The following is a 21,531-nucleotide window of genomic DNA, read 5'->3' as shown; positions in this document are numbered from 1 at the left end:
ACGTTTAATGAGCAACACTGGTAACTGGTTATGACTCGCTGAGAAGTAAAAGGAAACTTTTAAGGGTGCCCATTGGAACTATTTTGCTACTGTGGCTATCTGAGAGTATTAGCCTTGAGCAGACTCTGGGAACTGCACAAAGAGGCTGCACAATTAAAAAGTCAGGAATGAGGCAAGTTCTTAGTAAAGGGAAGAGGAGCACAGGCTAATGACATGAGACCCTCCGGCGGAAGTAAGCTAATATGGTATTACATAGCAGTTACATCAGAATGCCCTAAAACCATTTGTTCAGGGATTTCAGTTGACAAGGGGGAAAAATAGGAATTCTGTGAAGAAAGGTTTTTTTTTTTTTTTTTTTAAACAATTTGCCCATATTCAGGAAGAAAGCCTTCATAACAGTCATAATCAAAAATGTAATATAAAGATATTTGATATATAACATCACAGATAATAAAATTTATCTTGTACTAAGAGAAATGTAGACTGAGGGCTTGATAAGAGACAGTGGCAAAAGGTGAAGTCGTGATGCTCAGTGTTTCAATGTATTTCTCTGAGTAGTCTTTTTTAATTTTAAATTCTTTTTTCAATCGAGAGCTGTTGTACCTAATGGATTTGAATGTACTGAATAGGTTTGAAAGGCTTTCCTTCATGTTCACTTTATTTCTGAAGCAGTTCAGCCTGTTTCTGCTTGGAGTTACAAAATGAAACAAAGAGGAAAATCTCCATAAAATATGCATACGATTTTTAATAATGAGTTCCAAAAATCTGTCCTATAAATAAGTACCACTGATCAAATCCTTGTGTGGATTTTCAGTAAGAAAAGCATGACACCTTGAGACAGAATTCTGTTGTTTGTCAGACAGTGGCTATGTCAGTCAAAATGTTTCTGACAGTGAAAGACATTCAAAAGCCACAAATATGCAGAATCTTGAGAGACAAATTAGATGGAAGATAGGCTATTAATAGAAAACATAAAAATAAATACCAGCCAAAGCAAGTGCTTCATTCAGATGTTCAAAAAAATCAACTTGTCAAAATTGTCACAGGCATCAGGATCTTAGTGAATAGACTTCACTTTCTCTAAAGTGTTTCTTCTGGTAATAGCAAAAATAAGGGGGAAAAAACCCCTAAAAATAACTTAGGTATAGGAAAAGAAAACTATCTAAGAGACGAGACTTTAATTTCCAAGACGTGCTGCTTCAAAAATTAGAGAAGTCTTTCATTTAAGAATATGGAAGTCAAGAGATCTGAACTTAGTGTGCAGTCCCACCACAGACAGCTTGTAACCTGGGCAGGGCACTTAACGTATTTCTGGGAATTTTAAATGAGTTATCACTTGATGCAAACTATTTTTGATTCTACTATCTCTACAGCTGTTTGGTGCTTGATGAAAACATGATTCACAAAGAAAGTACAGTTCCACTTGTACACTTCAGCTGGTTTAAGTCTTATAAACACTTTGTGATTTAGCACTTCTAAGGATAAATTGTTTGAAATGTACGTTCACCGAAAGATCTTTGAACAATTAAAAGCAGCAATAGTTGATTTTAAACAAAATGCATACTTAGATATCTAGTTATTTGTTTTGAAGTATTAGAAAGAAATTCTGCTTACTTATAGGAAATAAATAGAATGTATGTTTCTGAATATTTACTTTATCTTGAGAATTCTAACCTGTTCTGTTATCTGGGTATAATACTTGTGTTTTATTGTCTGGATTTTCATTATCTGTTCCTGATCAGATTGTATTTTCTGAAAGAGTCCATAAAGAGGTTAAGATGATACAAACAGCTAGCCCAGTGGTTAATATTAAAATTTTGATTTAATCACCTGGATCATTTTGGAGAGCCTGAGCTGAGCTGTCTGAGTGCCTGAGCTGAAAATAGGATGTGAACCTAGGTTCGCAGTATTCCAACTCAGTGCCTGTTGTCTTGTGCTGTAGATATTCAGTTTACATAAAACCTTAATGTTCCATGGCGTCAGAAATAAACTGTATATATGCTTGTTCTAATACGTAATGAGGAGGTGAAAAACTCTGGAAATCCTTGCCTGAATGGTTTTTTGTCAAAACCAGAAAGAAATCCATGCGGCATTAGCCAAAACTTTGGTTATGGAATTTATTTGTAGGAGGCCTCAGAAAATGTTATTTAGTTCCTGATTCCAAGCGGGCGAATTCTCAGCTTTTGCTTTCTTCCCCTCCCCCCCGCCCCATCCCAGACTGCAGTTATATCAGTGCTTTCCAAGCGATGTATACATGTGTATTCTTGGTTTATATCTCACTGCTTTTTAGGGAGATACATCCCATGAGATATGGGATGAGACACCTCTTCATAGCTGTGTGGACAGCTTTCAAGGTTTTTAGTTTTAAGAGTCTTAAGTCATGTTCTCAGTTATGATCTCATTTTTTTTTTCCTTTTAATTATCGTTTTCATAAATTATTAATAAAATCCCAATCACAATGTAGCTATTGGAAAAATGCTTTTCCAAGGGGCAGTTCAAAGCAGAAATCCACTTGAGGATGCTCTGGATCGTTCTCTGAAGTAGCGTATCTCCACTGACAACATCGGAGGTCTAGTGCCTATACTTACTGTCCTCTGGCATGTTACCTCAGTGCACGACACTGTCAATACTCGCTGCTACATTTCAACATTATACATGATTTTGTTCTTCATAGTTGCTCAAAGTGAATGAAACATCCTATCAAATACGAATGGCAGCATTTTATGCTGCTGTAGCACTGAAGTGTCTGCTCTTTTGCTTAATAATTATGGTTTTGGAGAAAGTCCTTTGACTCAGATTGTCCCAGACAGCTTGCCAGCATAACTGCAGTTGGCATGCTGTCCCCTGAAGTGCTGGCTGATATGATTCATTAGTAGTTCACCATCCATCCGATTGTATGTACAAGCGGAATCAAATCCCAGAAGTTCAAAGCCCTACATCAAAGGAGAAAAGTATTTCTATGCTGCCAAACCCCTTACCCTGTACAGGGTTGTTGGAGAGACTGTTTAAATGTACAGTAGGATTTCAGCTTGCTTTTCAAATCAGAGAAAAGGCTCCATACCATGAGAAAACTTTCACCACCAGGTATTAGTCACTCTTCAGCATCTTTGCAATTAAAACATTACTATTGCAAAGTCCTAGAGGCTTAGGAATAGACATTTCTTGTATACTCCAGTGAATGCAAGTGTAACCATGTGCAGCCATGTGTGGTGAATCTGTCAGAACTAACAGCAGGAACTTTGATAAGAGTTCTCCATCAGTAAACCTGTTTGATAGCTCAAGGTCTTTGAATTGTTATTATAAGTGGCATCCAGTAGGGCTGCTGCAGTTAAGGGTCTGTCAGATTTCCCCACGCATGCACATCCCTAGGGATTTATTATATCTCAGCTTTTCCGAGTTATGCTGGGGCAAAAACTACAGCCAACAACTTGTCAGCACAGACACAATTTTATTTCTCTCCCCTGAATGATCCAGTGACCTAGTTTAAGAATTGGAGCAGGCGAGGATCTGGATAGTATATGTCCTTTGTGTACTGGAGTACACTGAGGTGAGAACCATTAACAGCAATTAATAAGAATGAATGTTGCTCTTCCATGAGAAGGGAGGCTTTTCACCATTAAAAGCAGATCAACAGAAGGGGAGATGGGTGGGGGACAGCAAAACCAAAACAGACTGCATAAAGGAGTTCATTTCTTCAGAGAACTGACACTTTTGAAAATTTATTTCTGTTTGACTCAATATTTGGAAGATGGAAGAACTACTATTTTTGAATTGGCATCTCACAAAAAAAATCTGCTATTATCATATTTACTAGCCTTTCTATTAATAATAAGCAGAGACTGGAACTGGGCACAAGAACAGACAGTTCTCATTTATATATGGAATTTAAAAGTCCCACACTGTCAAAGTTTAGGGCTTTCTGGTTTTAAGACTGGTCACAGAGGGCAACAGTAAGAGGGCCAGAAGATCAGGCAGCCAAAAAGCAATGGTAGTTAGGTTGCTGAGCTGGCACCTGAGCAGGCAGGGGGAGGTATGGATCCCTTTACTCATAGCAGGAATAGTAGCAAAGTCATATTTACATGCTGTAGATAGAACATGTAGCTATTTATACTGTTCTTGTACTTGGCACAGCAGATTTAGGAATGTTTCTACTATAACTGCAGAATAACTTTATAAGTACTCTTATGCAGTTGTACAAAAAATATGATAAATGATTCATAGTTTTCTTGCAATCACTTTGCTTGATAGATTCATACCAAAATGTGCTGAGTGCTGGAGACTACTGAAATAAGTAAATGGATGTATAGAGATTTTTAGTCTGGTGAACCTCAAAAGGTATGGGGTATGTCAATACAGGGAGCCCTGTGACATTAGGTGAAATTTCTAGTTCCCAGTGAGTAAGGAACTGGTTTACTGACTCACTGGAGTATTAAGTCATAGCGCTACTTTAAGAACGAAAATGAGGGGTTTTGTTTGTGTGGCACCCCTCTCAACTGCAAATAAGTGCTGCATACCAATCCCTGTATACTGTCATGGGCACTAAGGAAAAAAAAAACCACACCTAAGAAAGCATAAACTCCTATTGGTGTATTATGTAAGTCCTGCAATGGATTGTACGTTCTTTTCAGCGTTAAGGCCTTCAGTCGTATTTCCTTTTAGCGGCACTTGGTTGAGGGAGGGCACTTCAGGAAAAAGCATCCTACCTGAATGCAAAATGGGATCAGACGTTCCTTATCGAACCTTACTTTGCTGACAAGAACACCATTCATAACTGGTTATCTATCCATTTAACTCAGAGTTTCTAGTACTTCTCTAAAAATTGTTTGCTTATTTTTTATTTCCTATCAGTTTCATCTGTCCTACTACAATCACTTCAGCTATGGAAACATATCCTGCATGCTTTTTTAGGAGAGGCAAATGTGGGAGGCTGTCTGTATAGGAATTTGGCTTATTCCTATCAGGGCAGCGTGGTAAAGGGGCCCTGAGCCTGAGATGGTCCCTACATCAAATTAAGCCTATGACAGGATTGAGATAGAGTCCAAACAGATCAAAGGTCTGCTTTCGACCTTCCCTGCCCAAGGCAAGCTTTCACCACACAAATAAATCCTAGATGAAAGCATTTATTCAGCTGCTTAAATCAGGCTGCTTTAAATCCATAGTTCCCAACCCTAAATACTGCAACCTTTCTATCTTATTGCAAGAGGTAAAACTTGTATTTCAACACTGCTAAAGACAATACAGACAGTTCAATTTGTGTGTGGTAATGGCAGCCTGTCATAGACAGACCGTGATTCATCAAATGAGCATTCTGGTGGTCTTTGGTTTGAGTTTGTTTCTGATATAGATCAGAGAGAGCTTGTCTGATAGTCTTAATAAATGAAGGGTGACCTGTGAGTAAATGTGAAGAACTATCCTTATCGTCTATCACTTCTATAGCACCTTTTTTAATTGTCAGAACATGAAATCATCACTATCTCTGTACTTTATTCCCAACATAGTGTGGCCGTAAAATAACAAATGGTAAAATAGCCTAGACTAAACAGCTTGCTGATATGGCTCAGCTTTTTCCAGTAACCTATTTAAATTTTGTTTATATCATACTGCATTCAACACAGTAGATGCATTGTCCTCTGGAGCCGGTGAGGTTACCTCAAGAATACCTAATCCCCAATAGTTCTCCTCGGCACACATCAGGGCCTCTCGTATGGAGCAATCCATCCTCTTACATGGAAACCTTCTTCCAAGTTCAGACCTTGCTTTAGGTGTTTATTCTGCTGGAAGAACTTTGAGCCCGATGCACGGTCAAAGCACACATCATCCACTTTCTGAAATAATCCCCTGTATGTTTTCTCTGTATTCCTTTACTTCTGTCATTCTTTTCTTTTTTGGTGGGCTTAGGAAGAAGTCCTTCCAATCACTTCTGCCCCCAGTTTTGTGTGTTATTTTTCTCCATGTTTCTAAGTTCTGCCTAGGACTGAAACTGGAAAAGTGAAAATGTCATGAGAGAAACTTTTTTTTTTTTTTGGAGCTGTGGGGGGGGGGAATTCAGTGAGATTTTTTTTTTTCTTTTTCCTCAAAATGAAAATGCTTTGTGAAGTTAGTTTAATTTCTATGAAGATTCTGTGGAAAAGATTTTAGCCATAGTCCTGCCTGGTTATTAATCAGCTCTTCTGCCTAGGCCTTCAGTATCCTGTTAGGCTGGAAGCTGTGGAATTGAAGAGCCAATACTCCAGGCTCTCAGCTCTTCTTTAGCCAGGCGAGACGCAGACATCAGCGGCTTGGCAGGGACTCCTGCAATGGAGTCGGTGCTGCTGGGTGCTTGAACAGCTGCAGGCTGAAGTGAGCTGCAGTCTGTCAGGATCAGCGCTGCTCCCTGCATGGAAACAGTTGCTAACTGCCGAGTGGGCGCTCCGGCAATTTTTGTGAGCATCTCTCTGGGCTGCAAGGTCCCTGGGTTGGGGGCAAGTCCGCAGGCTGGCAGCCGGGGTGCTTGGAAGGAGCCTTCATTTGCAAAAGGCTGTGCTGTATCTAGAATGAAATATTGCAGATCTCATTGCCGAAATATTTTATTTACATTTTATCCTAGTTCATCCAGGAAAATGTTTCTGAAAACAAAACATCTAGTGGAACAGAAATGCAGTTTTTCAAACAGTTGAGGAATTTCTATGGCTGTTATACCAGGAAATGTAAACATTGTCCTTTAGTTTACTCTTACACAAATGTGAAAGAGTTAACTGGAGTTGGAGAATGTATGCTCTATTGATTAAAATAAATAAATAGCTGAGCCCTTCAGGATATGATCTGAATTTAGGCATTTATTTTTTCCAAATCAAAAAGATTTTCAGGATGTTGAAACCACTGTCAAGAGTTTGTTTGGGAAAAATGTAAAAATTAAATTACTTTTTTTTTTTCCATTTGGATGGTTAGCATAGTGTTTTATAACAATTTTTGCCAATTAGTTATCAGCTGCAGCTGAGCAATACATTTTGTGTCTACTTAAAAGTGTAGGATGGGCAATGTGCAATGGCTAGAGAATCTTCAGCTTTATTTAATCACTTCACTTTGCATTTGAAAAGTAATTCATCATGGAAAGTCAGTGGGGTATAGGGAGCACTAATTGCAGCAAAATATCAAGGACAGTTTTCCTCTGTCTTAATTAAACATTAATGAGTAAAGTTATTTGCAAATGCATGCTGCAGGGATGGACTTGTCTATCCAAGTTTTGTAAATACTGACACCGGGTGTCAAAATAAAACACCTTAATTGATTTATACAGAAATAGTTTAAAAAGAGTGCACCTGGAGTGACATTTCTCTAGCTTTTTATAGAGTAGTTTCCTGATGAATTATTTATAAAGAAACTTGGCCTGACCTATCTTAATTACACAAGTGATTGTTTCCAAACTAATCAATTTTGTAAGTGAAGTGAATTCTCTCCACTGTCAGTCCTTAATACTTCAAGAAGGAAACGGAATAAGAAATGCATCTTTTGACAGAAGTTCCTACTGTATCTATCAGTGGACTGCCAATAAATAGCATCCTTAAAATTACTAGTGAGCTCAACAGAACACTACTTCTAATCTCAAGTTATCCCTGTATTAATGAGTGTAAGTAATAAAGTAATGAGAAAGGCTATGAAAAATCCAGTATCAGTACCTAATTTTTAGTGCCTAGCCATAAGGTGTATCAAGTAAATAAAAATAATGGAGAATGAAGTGGCCCGATTCTTTAGTACTAAGAGATAGTTGGAATTGAGGTGCTCTGTAGCAGATACACTGATTATCAGAAACATGCTAATAAGGCAAGAAATGTTTCAAATCCAATAATTTTCTCGTCTTCTCTAAGGGTATTATCCCCATTTATTTCCTGAATATTTTATATTTAAGTAATTATACGTATTATATTTATCATGATCAATTCTTAAAACCAAACAAAAAAGCCAACAACACCTGAAGCTTATGAGTTAGCAGAATAAAGGTGTAATGAATGACAACTGCTGTGCAGATGGAGGAAAGCACCTATTGAGGGGTGAGAATGTGAATAGGCTCTTGCTGATAGCTGTAGTAGAGAAGAATTAAGAAATACTCATGCTGAACTTCTAAATCATGTACTCGCTGAAAAAACATGAACAGGGACATAAGGGAAGAACTGATTCAGGCAAGAAAGGGGGGGGGGGGGGAAGACATTTGAGCTCTGCAATTTACTCAGCTTTCTAGTAATTTTTTAATAAGAGTTAATTTCTTTCCTCAATATATATAGAAATATATTGCTATTACATGTTCCTAGAGTTAGTATTACTAAAATGGTTTTCATGTGTCCTATGTTCACTACATTCATCATGTGTAGTTTAATTTCTAAACATTCCAATTACTCTTTGAAATCTTCCCCAACTTTGGAGAAAAAAACCCCAAAACATTATCATGATTGACAAAGTGATTGACAAAACAATTCTCAGAGTAATTTTCAGTAGTTCACTGTCAGATTAGAAAAATGAATCAGGTACAGTTCCAAAGAGATAAGTGGCACAACTGAACATTTCCATTAGACACAGACGATAGAATTAAGAGTGACTATATTGTATTTACATGTGACAGCAGATGTATACTTGGGGACACAATTAGAATTCAGAGTTATCGTGAGATGCTTGGAAAAAACTCCCCCAAATTATTCAAAATTCATAATTTGAAATATTGTGTTCTATAATTTTGAGAAGAAAATCTGTTATGAGATTTGTTGTCTTGTCTTGATTTCTTTGAAGGACTGAAGACAAACCCGTACTCATTTTGGTGGGCTGTTAATCACTTGAGAATTATTTGGAGTTTCTTTTATTGGAAATATCTGTATGATTTCAAAATGTGAATAAACATCTCACAGTTTGGTCTGAGGCAAATTACTGAGCAGGAGCAAATTCTGGAGAATTAGCATTAGTAAGAAGATCTGTGTGTCTGAGATCATAAGATTCTTACCTCAAGTTTTACTCCGGTTGAGACAAGAACAAAAATGTCAAGCTATCCTACCATTATGAAAAGCTCAGTACATATTCTACATTTTGGGGTTTGTTAGGCGCACTTGGATCACAATGAACAACTCTAATGTTTGTGTCACAGGCTTTGCAGGTTGCTTGACCTTGTTTATTTGTTGTTTTTATTTTTTTGTTTTCAGTGATAAGAGTAAAGGCCTCTTGTCCCTTTATCATTGATACATCTCCTACCACATTCACATAAGAAACCCAAAATGATGGTGTTTTCTGTGTCATGCTAAAATTTTGTCTTTAATTAAAGAATCTTCTTAATTGGCTATTTCTGTAGGCAGGATCATCTTATAGTCCTGTGGGGTTTGGACTTTCTCCCAGTTTGTCTGAGCATGGCCCAGGGAATTGTTTAAAATGTTACGCAGAAAAATTTAAAATAATCAAATGGCGAAGGTCTGTTCAAATACATTTGTGCAGTGTGCGCTCAAGCAAACCAAGCTATTGCTTATGGGCAGAATGGCAGTATTTATTTTGTTGTTTTGCTCGTGGCGTTACTTGCTTTGTGTCTCAGTTGATTATTACAAAATAGGGGAATGTTGTGTAATGATATGAGAACCATCATTGCCTGTGGCTGTTGGAGGTGTGGACAGCCATTCACCACTCGGATCTAGGAAGCGCGCTTCATCAGCCTCTGTTTTTCTGTGGGCTGGAACCACTTGCCATATGTATTCCATGTAAGCAAGCGGAAGAGATGCTTCTTTTTCCTACAGCTGCAGTCCTACCCTTTTACAAAACATTTACATGCCTCTTATGTTGCAGATATATTTGTACGGTTACATCAGAGAGGAGGGTAGAAGGTTCGGTCGTGCTTGGGTAGGGAGGGGGAAAGGCAGCTCCCACAGGGATTCTGTCGCACTGAGAGGATTCAGGACCAGACAGCAGAAAGGTAGCATGGAAGTAATTTTCTCTCCTCTATGGTAAAACATTTTAAAAGCTATTCTGAAGTGGACAAATGCAAATGTTGTCTTCTGCTTTGACTATGTGGCAGTACCGAGCAGCCCCTCAGCACACACCAAGTTGCACCTACTTGAGGATGGTGTCAAAGTGAGACAAACTCTCCCAGGACGGGCCGATTTCCCTCGCTGGTAGTTGGGTGAGCCTGAACATTCAAAGCAAGTTTTTACTTTGGTCTCACTGGGTGACTTTTACCTCATAATATGTTCTTCCCCCCTGCCCACCGGGGTCCACAAAAACAGTATCTCAAAAACTTTGGTCCCTAACTATTAGTAATTAATTCATTTGAAAAGAACATTTCTTACTACATCCCAGTGAGGTGATGTTACAGAGATTGCTGCTCTCCCTCACTTCAGCTCTATCTTCTGGTCTCAGTGTATAGTAGTAACATTGGCTTCCTTCCACCTTTGTGCTTCTTTTTTTTTTTTTAAAAAAAATACATTACTCTGCTGCATCTGTGCAGCTGTTGTTTCCCTGCGCATGTGTGTTGTGTCGCTAATGAGTAGCTTGTAGTCCATCCCATTTTTATCACTGCTGTTTTGTATATACCTTCTTCTCTGTCATTCACCAGTGGATTGCTGTGACCTTAACTGCCTCAGGGATATTGGAACAGATGGATAACAGTGATCACAGGATCTTATGGTTCGATAGGTCTTGGCATTGGCAATAACTCCGAAGAGCGTGATATAACTGTTGGAGATAGGAAATTGCATGTGCTTAATCAGCATGTGTCAGTATTGTACAATTTCTGTGGAACTACCATCAAACATGCAGTAATTGTAGAAAATAGAATAATATGGCAAAATGAAGCTTATAATGGAAAATGAATAGGTAACTAACGGAGCTAAAATCTGATATTCATCAGAATTGTCCAGGAAGGAAGTAAAAAAGAGGACTAAAGTCTTAGCATGCTACAGTTGCTTTTTCCTGTTCCCTGCACCAGCTCACACTGATTAGAACACCTCTTGGAACAATTTCTAAGCCACAGCTATAATTTGCCTAGGCTGTGGTTTGGAGACTGTTCAGTGCTTCTGCATATGCACCAGAGCCTTCATTTACCAATTTTGCACACATTCGCATGTTGTCTTCTATTTTCGTCAGGTTAGGGGTGACAACCTTGCCATGTAAATGTTGTTTGAAACTTCTTCCTCCATACATTATGTTGAACAGATTTTTCTTTTTCATAGTTTTTTCAGACTGTCATAACTCAGGGCTGTGTTTGGTTTTCCAGTATTTACCTTTGCACTGTGTTTCCTTCAAGTTTTTTTTTTTTTTTTTCCCCCATGGGGATAAATGTTAACAGGAATAGGTGAAATGATAAATCCCCCTTTTCAAGTTTTTATGCATCTACATGTTAATGAGAATTAAAATCTTCAGCTGTACCACGCTGTAAAACCTACAAACATTGTAACTGATGTCATTGTTGCTTACTACTACTACAGCATTTCTAATTGACAATAGATATGGTTGGATACAAGAGCAGGTGTTAACTGAATAATGATTAATGCTTCTGACCATTTATGTTGCATTTCTAAACATTTAAATCAAGATGTGAATGGCAGCAAAAAAATCAGTTTTCAAAAACTGTTGAATCAACTCTAATTTCTCATTTCCTCATATATTATGTAAATAATAGTTCATGGTGACATTTACTCGTCAGGAGAAAGGTTCACAGACACTACCTAATCTGTGGTAAGCATGTCATTCAAGATGCTGTCTCTATCAATATTGGTAGAATAATAAGGGGTTTTGAGAGAAAAAGGATTAAAGCTGAAATTTGTCAGATTTCATCCAGCACACCAGCCTTGATCATGCAAGAACTGAACTTTGGAATTTGTTTACCCCCAATTATCTTTTGTATTTTTAGTTCTGCTTACCATTTAGCTATGCAATTCTTTTTTTTTTTTTTTTTTTCAGACATGTGATAGTCCTATTTGAAAGTAGGAAGTCTGACTCAAGGAGTAGCCATTTGAAAGACAGAAGAATCTGAATATCTATCAACTGAGCTACCATTTATATTAGATATATTGAAAGTGGCATTTCTGTACTGAAGTTCTTTTTAAGTACTATGGTGAAAGTCCACAACATAAATGCTATTTTATTATTATTAATATGGCTTTTCTGTAGTTATGGCCATCATTTGGGTACTTAATATTGTCATTTCTGTCTATAGTGTCTCTAGATATATTCATACATTCAGAATAAAAATTTCATCAGAAACTTCTTGCTGATGCTATCTACAGACACATCTCTGCTGTGAAATGAATGAAAGAGTCCAGAGGTTCCCTAAGCGAAGAGAGGTCTTAGCTGCTAGATCCATTTCACGTGGCACAGCATCATCAACTCTTACTCAGGTCCAGTTGTTGCTATCGATATTCTCAAGATGTTTCAACTCAGTTAAGGCATTGTACCAGAGCAGACAGCATAAATAAGCTACTGTGTAATACCAGTGAGCTTGGGCATCTTTGCTGTTTCTCATTTCCACATGCAGACCTTCCAAGTCCTGATTAGTCACTCTCTAACTTAAGTGCATGTTATATTTCAGAGAGCCATCCTTACAGCATTTTCATTACTTTTGCCTCCCACTTACTTACGCTTCCATACTTTTACTCTGTGGCCTTAGAGAAATTGCCTGCAGCCAAACTACTGTCCTGTCCCACTTGATAGGTTAGAATGAGGTTAACTTTTTAATTCTTAGTGCGTAATCAGGAGCAACAACAATTAGTCTAGAGGGTCAAACAAATCACTAATTTACTTAAAACTCAGCAGACCTACAAAAGATAGTGGCTTGGCAAAAGTTTTAACAATACTTAGCAGAACTACAAAAGGTAATGGCTTAGCAAAACTTGTGACGATGTTACCCTAATGTGCTGAAAATGAAGTTAGAGACAAAGAAAGTGATAGCAAGGAAAAGAAAGAAAGAAAGAGAGTGAGAGACAGAGAGAGAGAAAAGATATCACCACCCTTGGATCCAGCAATGTTCTCTGCTTGTAGTTGTAGTCCTCAGGTGCTGGGTGCATGCTGAAAACTTGTGTTTCCCCTTTTCATAACTCAAAATGCTCCCCATAGGCGGGGGGCTGTCATCACCGAGCACGCGCAGTATGTGCTCAGGAATGTTTCAGAAATGAGTCGGTGGGTTGTGAGCGTCTTGGGGGTCTCACTGTTCCCCCCCTTTGGGGTTGACTGAGTGATGGCCTTTCACAGGCATGCACGCACAGGACACAGATGGTCTTTTGTCTACTTGTTTCAGGAATAGAGGAAGGGGCTCACAAGATGGTATCCTGCCTCCGCAGGTTCTGTCCTTGGTCAAGACGGACGTCTGCCACATTCCCTTGTTATCGGTTTATCCCTGGTTGGGTCAAGACGGATGTTTGCAACATTCTCTTATTATCAGGGCCTTACAACTACTTTGTATGAAGTTTTTGTCTCATGCCCTTCTATTCCCTAACTACACAGAATAAGCAAAATGAGGAATTAAAGACCCCCCCATATTTTGAAAATAAGACCGTCATTAACAGGTGTTTTATTTCTGGCACATTGGAAAATTCCCCGGTAGGAGGAAAGTTTGTGTATATAGGACATTCGGTCATTGATTAACAGGTTCCTATTTTTTTTAGTAATCAAATGGAAGGACTTTTAAATCAACATGAATAGAAAAATCATCCCCCGACAGCGTGTTTTAGGAGAGTTAAGATGGCAAAGTGTAACTGTAATGATTAAAAAGGTTCCATGAAACCATTTGCAAGATAAAGACTGTGAATCACAGAGCACCATTCAAATTCAACATTTGGCCTATTTTTTGTGCCTATGGTTCTAATTTTCTGTCCTGTCATTGGATAGTGGTGTCAGTATATTTGGCATGTGGAGCTGAAAACCATGGGCTGTATCATTGTTTCTCTCAGGCTGGAGATGCATTTGCACACATTCAAAGTCAACCGTAGCTAGAAATAGTTTCCTGTGTGAGTTCTGGGGTTATGGCTCCAGGAAAGTAATTTTTTTCAGAATTAGCCATTGTAGCTCTCTAGTTCTGGCCTTCGAGTTGTAGCTCCTGAGCTAGGGCCAGGGTGGCACAGTATTTGTACTGCTCCTTCAAGTGTCTGGAGCTGTGGTTTTCCCTTCCCCGGCAGTGCAGGAAAAGGAAGAGCTCTGCACTTTAATTTGGAAGTTATCAGGCCAGAGGTCCAGTGCTGTGTTGGGACACCAGCAGGGTGTAAAAGAAGTTTAAGAAGTATTTATAATGAATCTAGAAGGCAGTTTTGAATATTTGTGTTAAAATATAACAATGTATGCTATTTAGGTGTTGGTTTAATGTATTTCATCTATATGTTGTGTTCCACACAAAAATATTTGGAATGTGTAAAAAACAGTAAAAGAAAATATCAGGAAATTATTCAGATCAATTCACCTGCACAATTTTTTTCCATGGGCATGTTCAAGTGCTGTTTCTATGGCAGTGAAGCAAAAGAGTGGTAGAAGAAATAATAATAAATATAAACATAATCCCTTACATTAAAGTGGTCAGATTAACTGGCAGAAAAAAACAGAATAGTGGTAACTTGGTTGTAGAGCAAAGGTGAGAAAGAAGGTGGTTTAAAATTGGCAATTGCTATACAATAAAAAAGGAGGAGACTGCTGATAATGCAAAGCATTGAAACATATACAAAGTTTAAAAGAACTTGGACATCTGAAGTTAGGGAAAAAAACCAAAAACCAAAACATAAACCCTAAAAAAAAAAAAAAAAAAAAGTATCTTAAACTACCTGATCAGTACAGATACGTTCTCAGGAAGGGAAGAAGAGTTCCGTGTCCACTATAGGCATTAGTCTGTAGCAGGGTTTCTGACCTAACAATCAATCCAGTTCCTAAAACGTGATGCAGACTCTGCAGTTCCTACAGTACTTCATGTAGGCCCAGGTGGCTCAGGGGACTGATCACGTCGTTACACATCAGGAGGTTGAAACCATCCCAGATCAAGCTTTAGCAAGTGAGAATGGCTTAGCAAGAGTCAGCGGTCTCCGATTTCACCTGGACCAAGGCTGTGACGCTCTCTGCAGCTAGCACTGCTGGCAGCCTCCCTGGGACGGTCAGCGAGGAATCAGCCCAAGGGTTCCCTGCCCTTGGGGTCTGAACTGCCCTCAGCCAGAGCACGGAGAGGCAGCCTGTGCACATTAGGCTGTACCAGTAGTAAAGCCAAAATAACTGAACTTTTGTGCGTGTGGAGCAATTTCATTGACTCCCTTAATGTTTTAATATTATTCTACCCTGAGAGTGATGCAGGGGAGCCCAGTACCTGACAAATGTATGAATCTCCAGTGAGTAGTATTATTTTGAGTTCTGCATGGCAGGTGTTATCCTGAACAATATTCATGTTATTTTTCATCTGTAAGACAAATATGGATAATGGTGTCAGCAGCTTTTACTTAAAAGACATTTTTATGTTTGCTATATGTGTATTTATATATTTTAGTTATAAAATGCAAGTTTTATTTTAAATTTGTCCCCCAAATATTGGACCCCCAAGTCGTAAACTGTCATAAAACCCAATGCACTCTTTGTCTTGTGTCTCAGTTTTTATAGCAGGGTATGCATTGTCTGCCAAGTTAAATAAAGTCTTCAAAGCAGAAACCTACAATTTAATGGCATTCAGGAAAATGATTATTGTGCCTTGTCAGTACTCCATGCTTTATTTATTGATAGTATGTATGTTTCATTTCCTGTTTAATTCCAGTTTTAGGTTTTTTGTTTGCCTACTTGTTGTGTGGCGGTACCAAACCTGCTGTTAAAAATACATGAGAATGAGCTTCATCTCGTAGACAACTACATTTCAAAGATGGAATGTCATTCTGCTAGGCTGTCCAATTTATCGTCCTTTCCCAATGCCCCACTGAGAGACTTCTTGTAGGCCCTAATCTCTTACATGACTGATGATACGAGAGGTTAAGGTGCAGGAACAGGACTGAGGTAGGAAAATGATTCCTTCTTTTACTATCACTATTTAAAGATTAAGGTGTGTTTATATTGCTTATACAGTACGTTTGCCAGACAGAGCACTTGCTGCCAAGGCTGTAATACTGCTCTCAGCTACCCACAGTAGCTTACACACCTTTACACTCAACTTAGTTGTGCACTACAGATGTACTCAATGATTGCTGTCACTTGTATTTTAGATACATGACCATTTAGTGACAAAAAGCTATGCTGCTGCTCTTGTTCCTGTTCTGATTCCCTAATTGCATTATCTTGACTTGGAGGGCTTAAATCAGGAGTAGCTTACTAAAAAGACTATGAAGACAGCGTGTTAAATGAGGTTCTTCTACTACTTGGAAAATGCACACTGGGCACCAAAGAAATTGAGCTTCTTGAATGAATAAATGATAAATGAATGTCTAGAACATGCCTTTTTAACTTCCAGTTTTATAGGCTTCATATAGCCTCTAATCTCCAGAAAATTTAGAGAATGTAATCCAATGGATAAATTGTAATGGGCTGTGGTAAGCTTATGAGAAATGAAAATTTAGAATTAAAGTCCTTGTGTTTCTCCTGTTAAACTAATTTTTAAAATTAAGATTAAAAAACTGGTTTGTAATTTGCCTAATGTCCCAATTCAGATTTCTTCTTCTTGCAGTCAATTTGAGCAGTTTCTATTATCTTCCAATCTCAAATGAATCAATCAGCATCTGACACAGCCTTGTGGGTCCTCAGCCATGTTTGCCCAAGGCAATGGAAATGAAATCAAAAGCTACCACTATGAGTAGGGGGTTATAACTAAGCGTAGCAAAATAATGTTGTATTCTGTTCAATACAATAAAATACACCATGAATAAATTAGACTAGCTCTATTTTCTGCTGGTTGTGGAATGGGATTTTTAAGCTTATGCAGGGATTTAAGCTATCTAGTCCTTTAGGATGTGATTTTTAAAGATGCCTTTCATTCTGATCTGAAGGGATGTTTGTCCCTTTCAGTTTTATAGCCTCAAGTTTATACTCTTAATTGAAATTTAATAGATTCCCTCAGGTTATGATAACTCCTTATTACAGTTTCTGTACACTAGCTTTGTTCGTTTCTGAGACCAAAAGAAAAATAAAAATCATTCTTCATTCTATTTCCTCCATTTGGGGGTAAACAGTGTATGCTACCTAAGAACATTTTAAAAAATGCTAATGGTTTTTCAAGTGCATTGTGTTCATAACACGTTTTGTACTCATTTACATTCAAAATAATCATTGACAACTGCCTCTGACCAATGTATCTTGCTAGATACCTGATTTGCCCTTGATTATAACAAGTAGTGAAAGAATTATTATGTTGTGACCTAATTAAATAGAGGAAGGCAAAGGGACTCTTCAGTGATAGTACTCTAGGGAATTAATCTGCCCAAGTCATTCAACCTGTCAAGCAAAAATTTTGAGGACTGCTGTATAGTTGACTGAAGCACGAGTGAACTTGTTAGAATAGAAACGGCAGGACCCTACTGAGCGGGGGAATTAGCAATTTAAAAGGCAGCAAGCATGGCATCGTGCATCAAATCAGTCACTTTGCTTTATTCCTGTAATGCAGTAGGGCGCAAGGGCATCTAGTACCCTGCATAAAGGTGCAGCAATGTGCACGGGCTTCTCCAGCAGAGGATTGTCTGAATCCTGTTAAACACGACTCTGATCTACCAAAGGTTTTGACGTCCGTATTTGCATCAGGGTGTCATAGGCAGGAACAGACAGGTCCAGCAGAAACTCTCTTGGTAAACCTCCAGGGGTAGCAGAGGGAAACACAGCTGGTGGGGTTGTGCTTACATTTCTGTCCCTTTCAAGGACTTAGATTCATAACTTGTTACAAGCATTTTAACCACTGTCTCATTTATCCCTATGGGAGTTTGTATGCAATAGTTAAAATGGTGATGTTTGGTTTACATGGCTATTGCCAATACTATACCAGTAGTGGGAGTAGTGACAAAACTGAAGTAATTTAGGTATAAGCAAGGAGTGTAAAGAATGAAGGGGCTTAATAATGCCTCTGAAAACTTTCTGAAGTTTATCTCCATCAACTTAAAAAGGCCAGTCTGTGTCATACAAGTATACAGCGGTTCCCTGGTGACTAGACAGGATATATCTGGTGTTTAATAGTGCCTTTTAATAAAAGCTACAGATTCCTTGTGCTAAGAAAACTGTATGAGAACACATGCTATGAATACAACATAATGATTTAACGAGGCTTGTCCTTTTTCTGTGGCTACTTGACAGACAATAAAAGCTTGTGGTTTATACCTGAGGGAACTAATGTTTTCTTAATTTCAAACATTTAATTCAAGACATAAAGATTAATGCTGAAAGAGAGGCGTACTTATTTGACTTTCTTGTAGATCGGCTGTATGTTTTTGTGAATAAACTGCAAAGAAACCTCCAGATTTAATTTGCATTTTGAATTCAGAAATATTTCAAAGCTGCCCAGAGTAATGTGGATTCATAGCCAATTACTTTAAAGGAGAGTTAAACAGTGTGTTTTAGAGAAATAGAAATTAATTTGTTACTTTTCCTGAATATTTGAAAATGTGAGGAATATAATGGGTCTGGGGAAAAAACACTGCAGTACAGTAACAGCAGCAATGCGCTTTGTCAGTCCTCTTGAGTCTGTGCTAGAAAGAGTAAGGCATCATTTGGGCCAGAAATGGAAGCTATAAGTTATCCTACTTAAAGCCTGTTTGAATTAATTGGGGTGTTTCTATGACCAAAGTTATACACGTGCCTTTTTTTTCTCTTGCTCATGGTGTGCTGGCTACTGAAGAGCTTTGTACTGTGTAAGCTGGCGACCAGCGCACAGCTGGGCTGCGAGGCTCTCGTCAGGAACACCCTCAACTGACCTGAACCTCTTCAGAAAGCCCCGTATTATATGAGGGGAAATATTTTACTTCCTGTTAGTACTAAAACTAGGAAGAGTAGTAACTGCTGGTAGTCTAAAGTTTCATCAGCTTTAAAATCACCTACAAAAGGTGCGAGCAAACAGGTCTGGAGAATATTTTTTGTCAGTGGGAAGGCAGAGCACAAGGAGCAATGCAAACTGTCTTACTCTGCCCCTGAGTTGGCCTTGGCACATATGCCAGTGAGGTCTTGGAAAGGAGATGTTTTGGAGTCTGTGCCAGTCGAGCTTTCCTTTTGTCTGGACAGGATCTGCAGAAATGACAATAAATTCCACCTGTGACACAGTCTAATTTGAGCATTTAGGAATGGCCTTCTGAAATTCATTCACAGGCAAATGGAAAGACTGTCTACTCTTACTGATCAAGTCTTTCAGAGATTAAACATGTCAATTAATGTCTTTTACTTGATATTTAGGGGCTATACATTGCCCAGGCCCAATTACAAGTTTGTATGCAGTTACATAGGTTAAATATTTGCTGTAAGAAACAAGGTGCATGTGAAGGAAAGGACATACGTTGTCGGCAACAAGTACGTCAGAGATGCTGTCAAATCTTGCACAGAGAGTACAACCGGGATGCCGCTTCTTGTAATAAATCAGCAATTGTCAAATGTCAGTTAGATGTGTGAACCATAATAGCTTTAGATCACCTGCGGGCAAATATTTAAGGGACTTCTTTAGCTGTTCTGTGCACTCACCAAGAAAATCAGTCTTATGAATAAGAGGGAGCTTCAGCTGACATTCCTCGTTGTATGTTTACTAAGAAGATGATTTTGAGCTGTATTGGTGCTTTTTTCAGTCTACCTGAATTTTGAGTTTTACTTTTAATTACGTGTTTTATAACCTGCAAAACCAAAGATATATTAAAATTACATAATAAGGTATTGGTGAAAAAGGCTTATATTTTTACAGTAAACTGAAATAAGATGAAAATTGGTTCAAGTGTACCAGACAGTGCCACTTCAGTGGAGTGGTCAAAACTGGCCAGGGTTCACCACCCACTGCATTTCTGGGCCACTGCCGGGGAGGGCAGTTTGTACGTGTTGTGTACTGTGTTCCGTTACAAAGAGTATGGTGAGAGGGGACCTCTCCCTGTTGTGGTGTTGGGGGTGCTGCCTCCGTGCCAGCAGTCTGCTGTGGGAGAGGGGCCATGGCTTCTGCCCACAGCAGCCCAGCTGGGGGACGGGGCTGGGGCAGCACAGCCACTGCCCGGGGGGGGCTCAGCGGGGAGGAGGAAGAGGGTCTGCGTGCTCCAGGCAGCGGGTGCCTTGGCAGGTGAGCTTTGTCTGTGCTGCCTTGGGTTCCTGTGACGAGGGCCCAGAAATGCTTATGTGGGATTTGTTTTACCTGGGTGTCCACTGAGCTGTAGGACTGCAATGCGGGGCTGGAGGAAGGGTGCAGCCTGCGGGGTGGTGGCTCACAGTAGTCCTCAGGACTTGGAATTTACTCTCCTCGCCTGAAAGTGAGAAGGTATGGAGTGATTGCTATGTAAGGATTGCTCAGGTTTGAGTTTCAAATTCTGCGTTGAAAGCATAAAATGAGAAAACTGAACAAGTATTTCTTCTGTTTTGGGCAGCTCAGTTGAATAGTATTTATTACCGTTTACTAGATATTGTCTATGAACAATTAAGAATCTCACACAGCACTAAATATTAAACTGGACTAATCACAAGAAACATATTTCTGGAAACTGCACTGTAGTACTTGGCAGAGAACAGACTACATAAACCTGCCTACTTACTGACATACTGTGGAAGTTGTAGAAATAACAAAAGCGAAGGCTGGTAGCATGAACCACCTACCAGTGCTGAAAAGGTCAGCACAAATGCTTTATTTCTGACAAACTTGTAAATAAGCAAACTCAGATTAATAAACAGTGGACATCAGAAGCTGCAACATCAACTCCGTTTTCAGCTGGACCTGTGGTGGCTCATATAGCAATTTGGTCTCTTCTTTTAGCTCTGTCACTTCTCAAAGTTTGGGATTCTTTAGGATTTAGGGGTTTGGGATGTTTTAAAGTTAAAAGAATGTATAGGATTTGTGTATACATTGAGATAGAAGGTAGTTGACAAATAAGAACCTGATAATCAGAGCCTGAAACAAGAAAAGTGCCTTGTGGGAATCATAGAGAGCAAGCTCTGCTGTAGCAGAACTTTTTACTTGGTTGTTGATGCTGTGGAAGGGAATTACTCACCACATTTGACTTGTTAGAGAACATTTGCTTATACCATTTCCCTCGGTATGTTACCTCAGCCCCTGTTAGCTTTTTCCTTCTTTTTCCCTGGGATTAGAAGGATGGAAGGTGCAGTTGATGGTGGGAAAGGGGAACAAATAGTATATGTGTTGAGGGAAAACAATTTAGATTTTAAGCTGTTATGAAAATTGAAAACTTGAATTGTAAAAATTTAAAGAAAAAATATTTTTATCAACTTTGGAAGTCTTTACGGTTTTTTCCTTTTAAAATGTTTGTATGAGTTACATATAAAGGGATTAAAGGAGATTTTAATGCTAAATTAAACTTTTTTTTTCTGAACCAGAATGAAATTATTTTCACTTTAGATTACTGAGAAAATTTATTTTGCTGTATTTGCTTTGTATAAGCCTCCAAAATACATTTCTTAGATTCCTTTGTCACTAAG

Source organism: Balearica regulorum, chromosome 14 (assembly GCF_011004875.1).
Source record: "Balearica regulorum gibbericeps isolate bBalReg1 chromosome 14, bBalReg1.pri, whole genome shotgun sequence".
Classification (NCBI taxonomy): Eukaryota; Metazoa; Chordata; class Aves; order Gruiformes; family Gruidae; genus Balearica; species Balearica regulorum.
Note: the sequence above shows the minus strand (reverse complement) of the source record.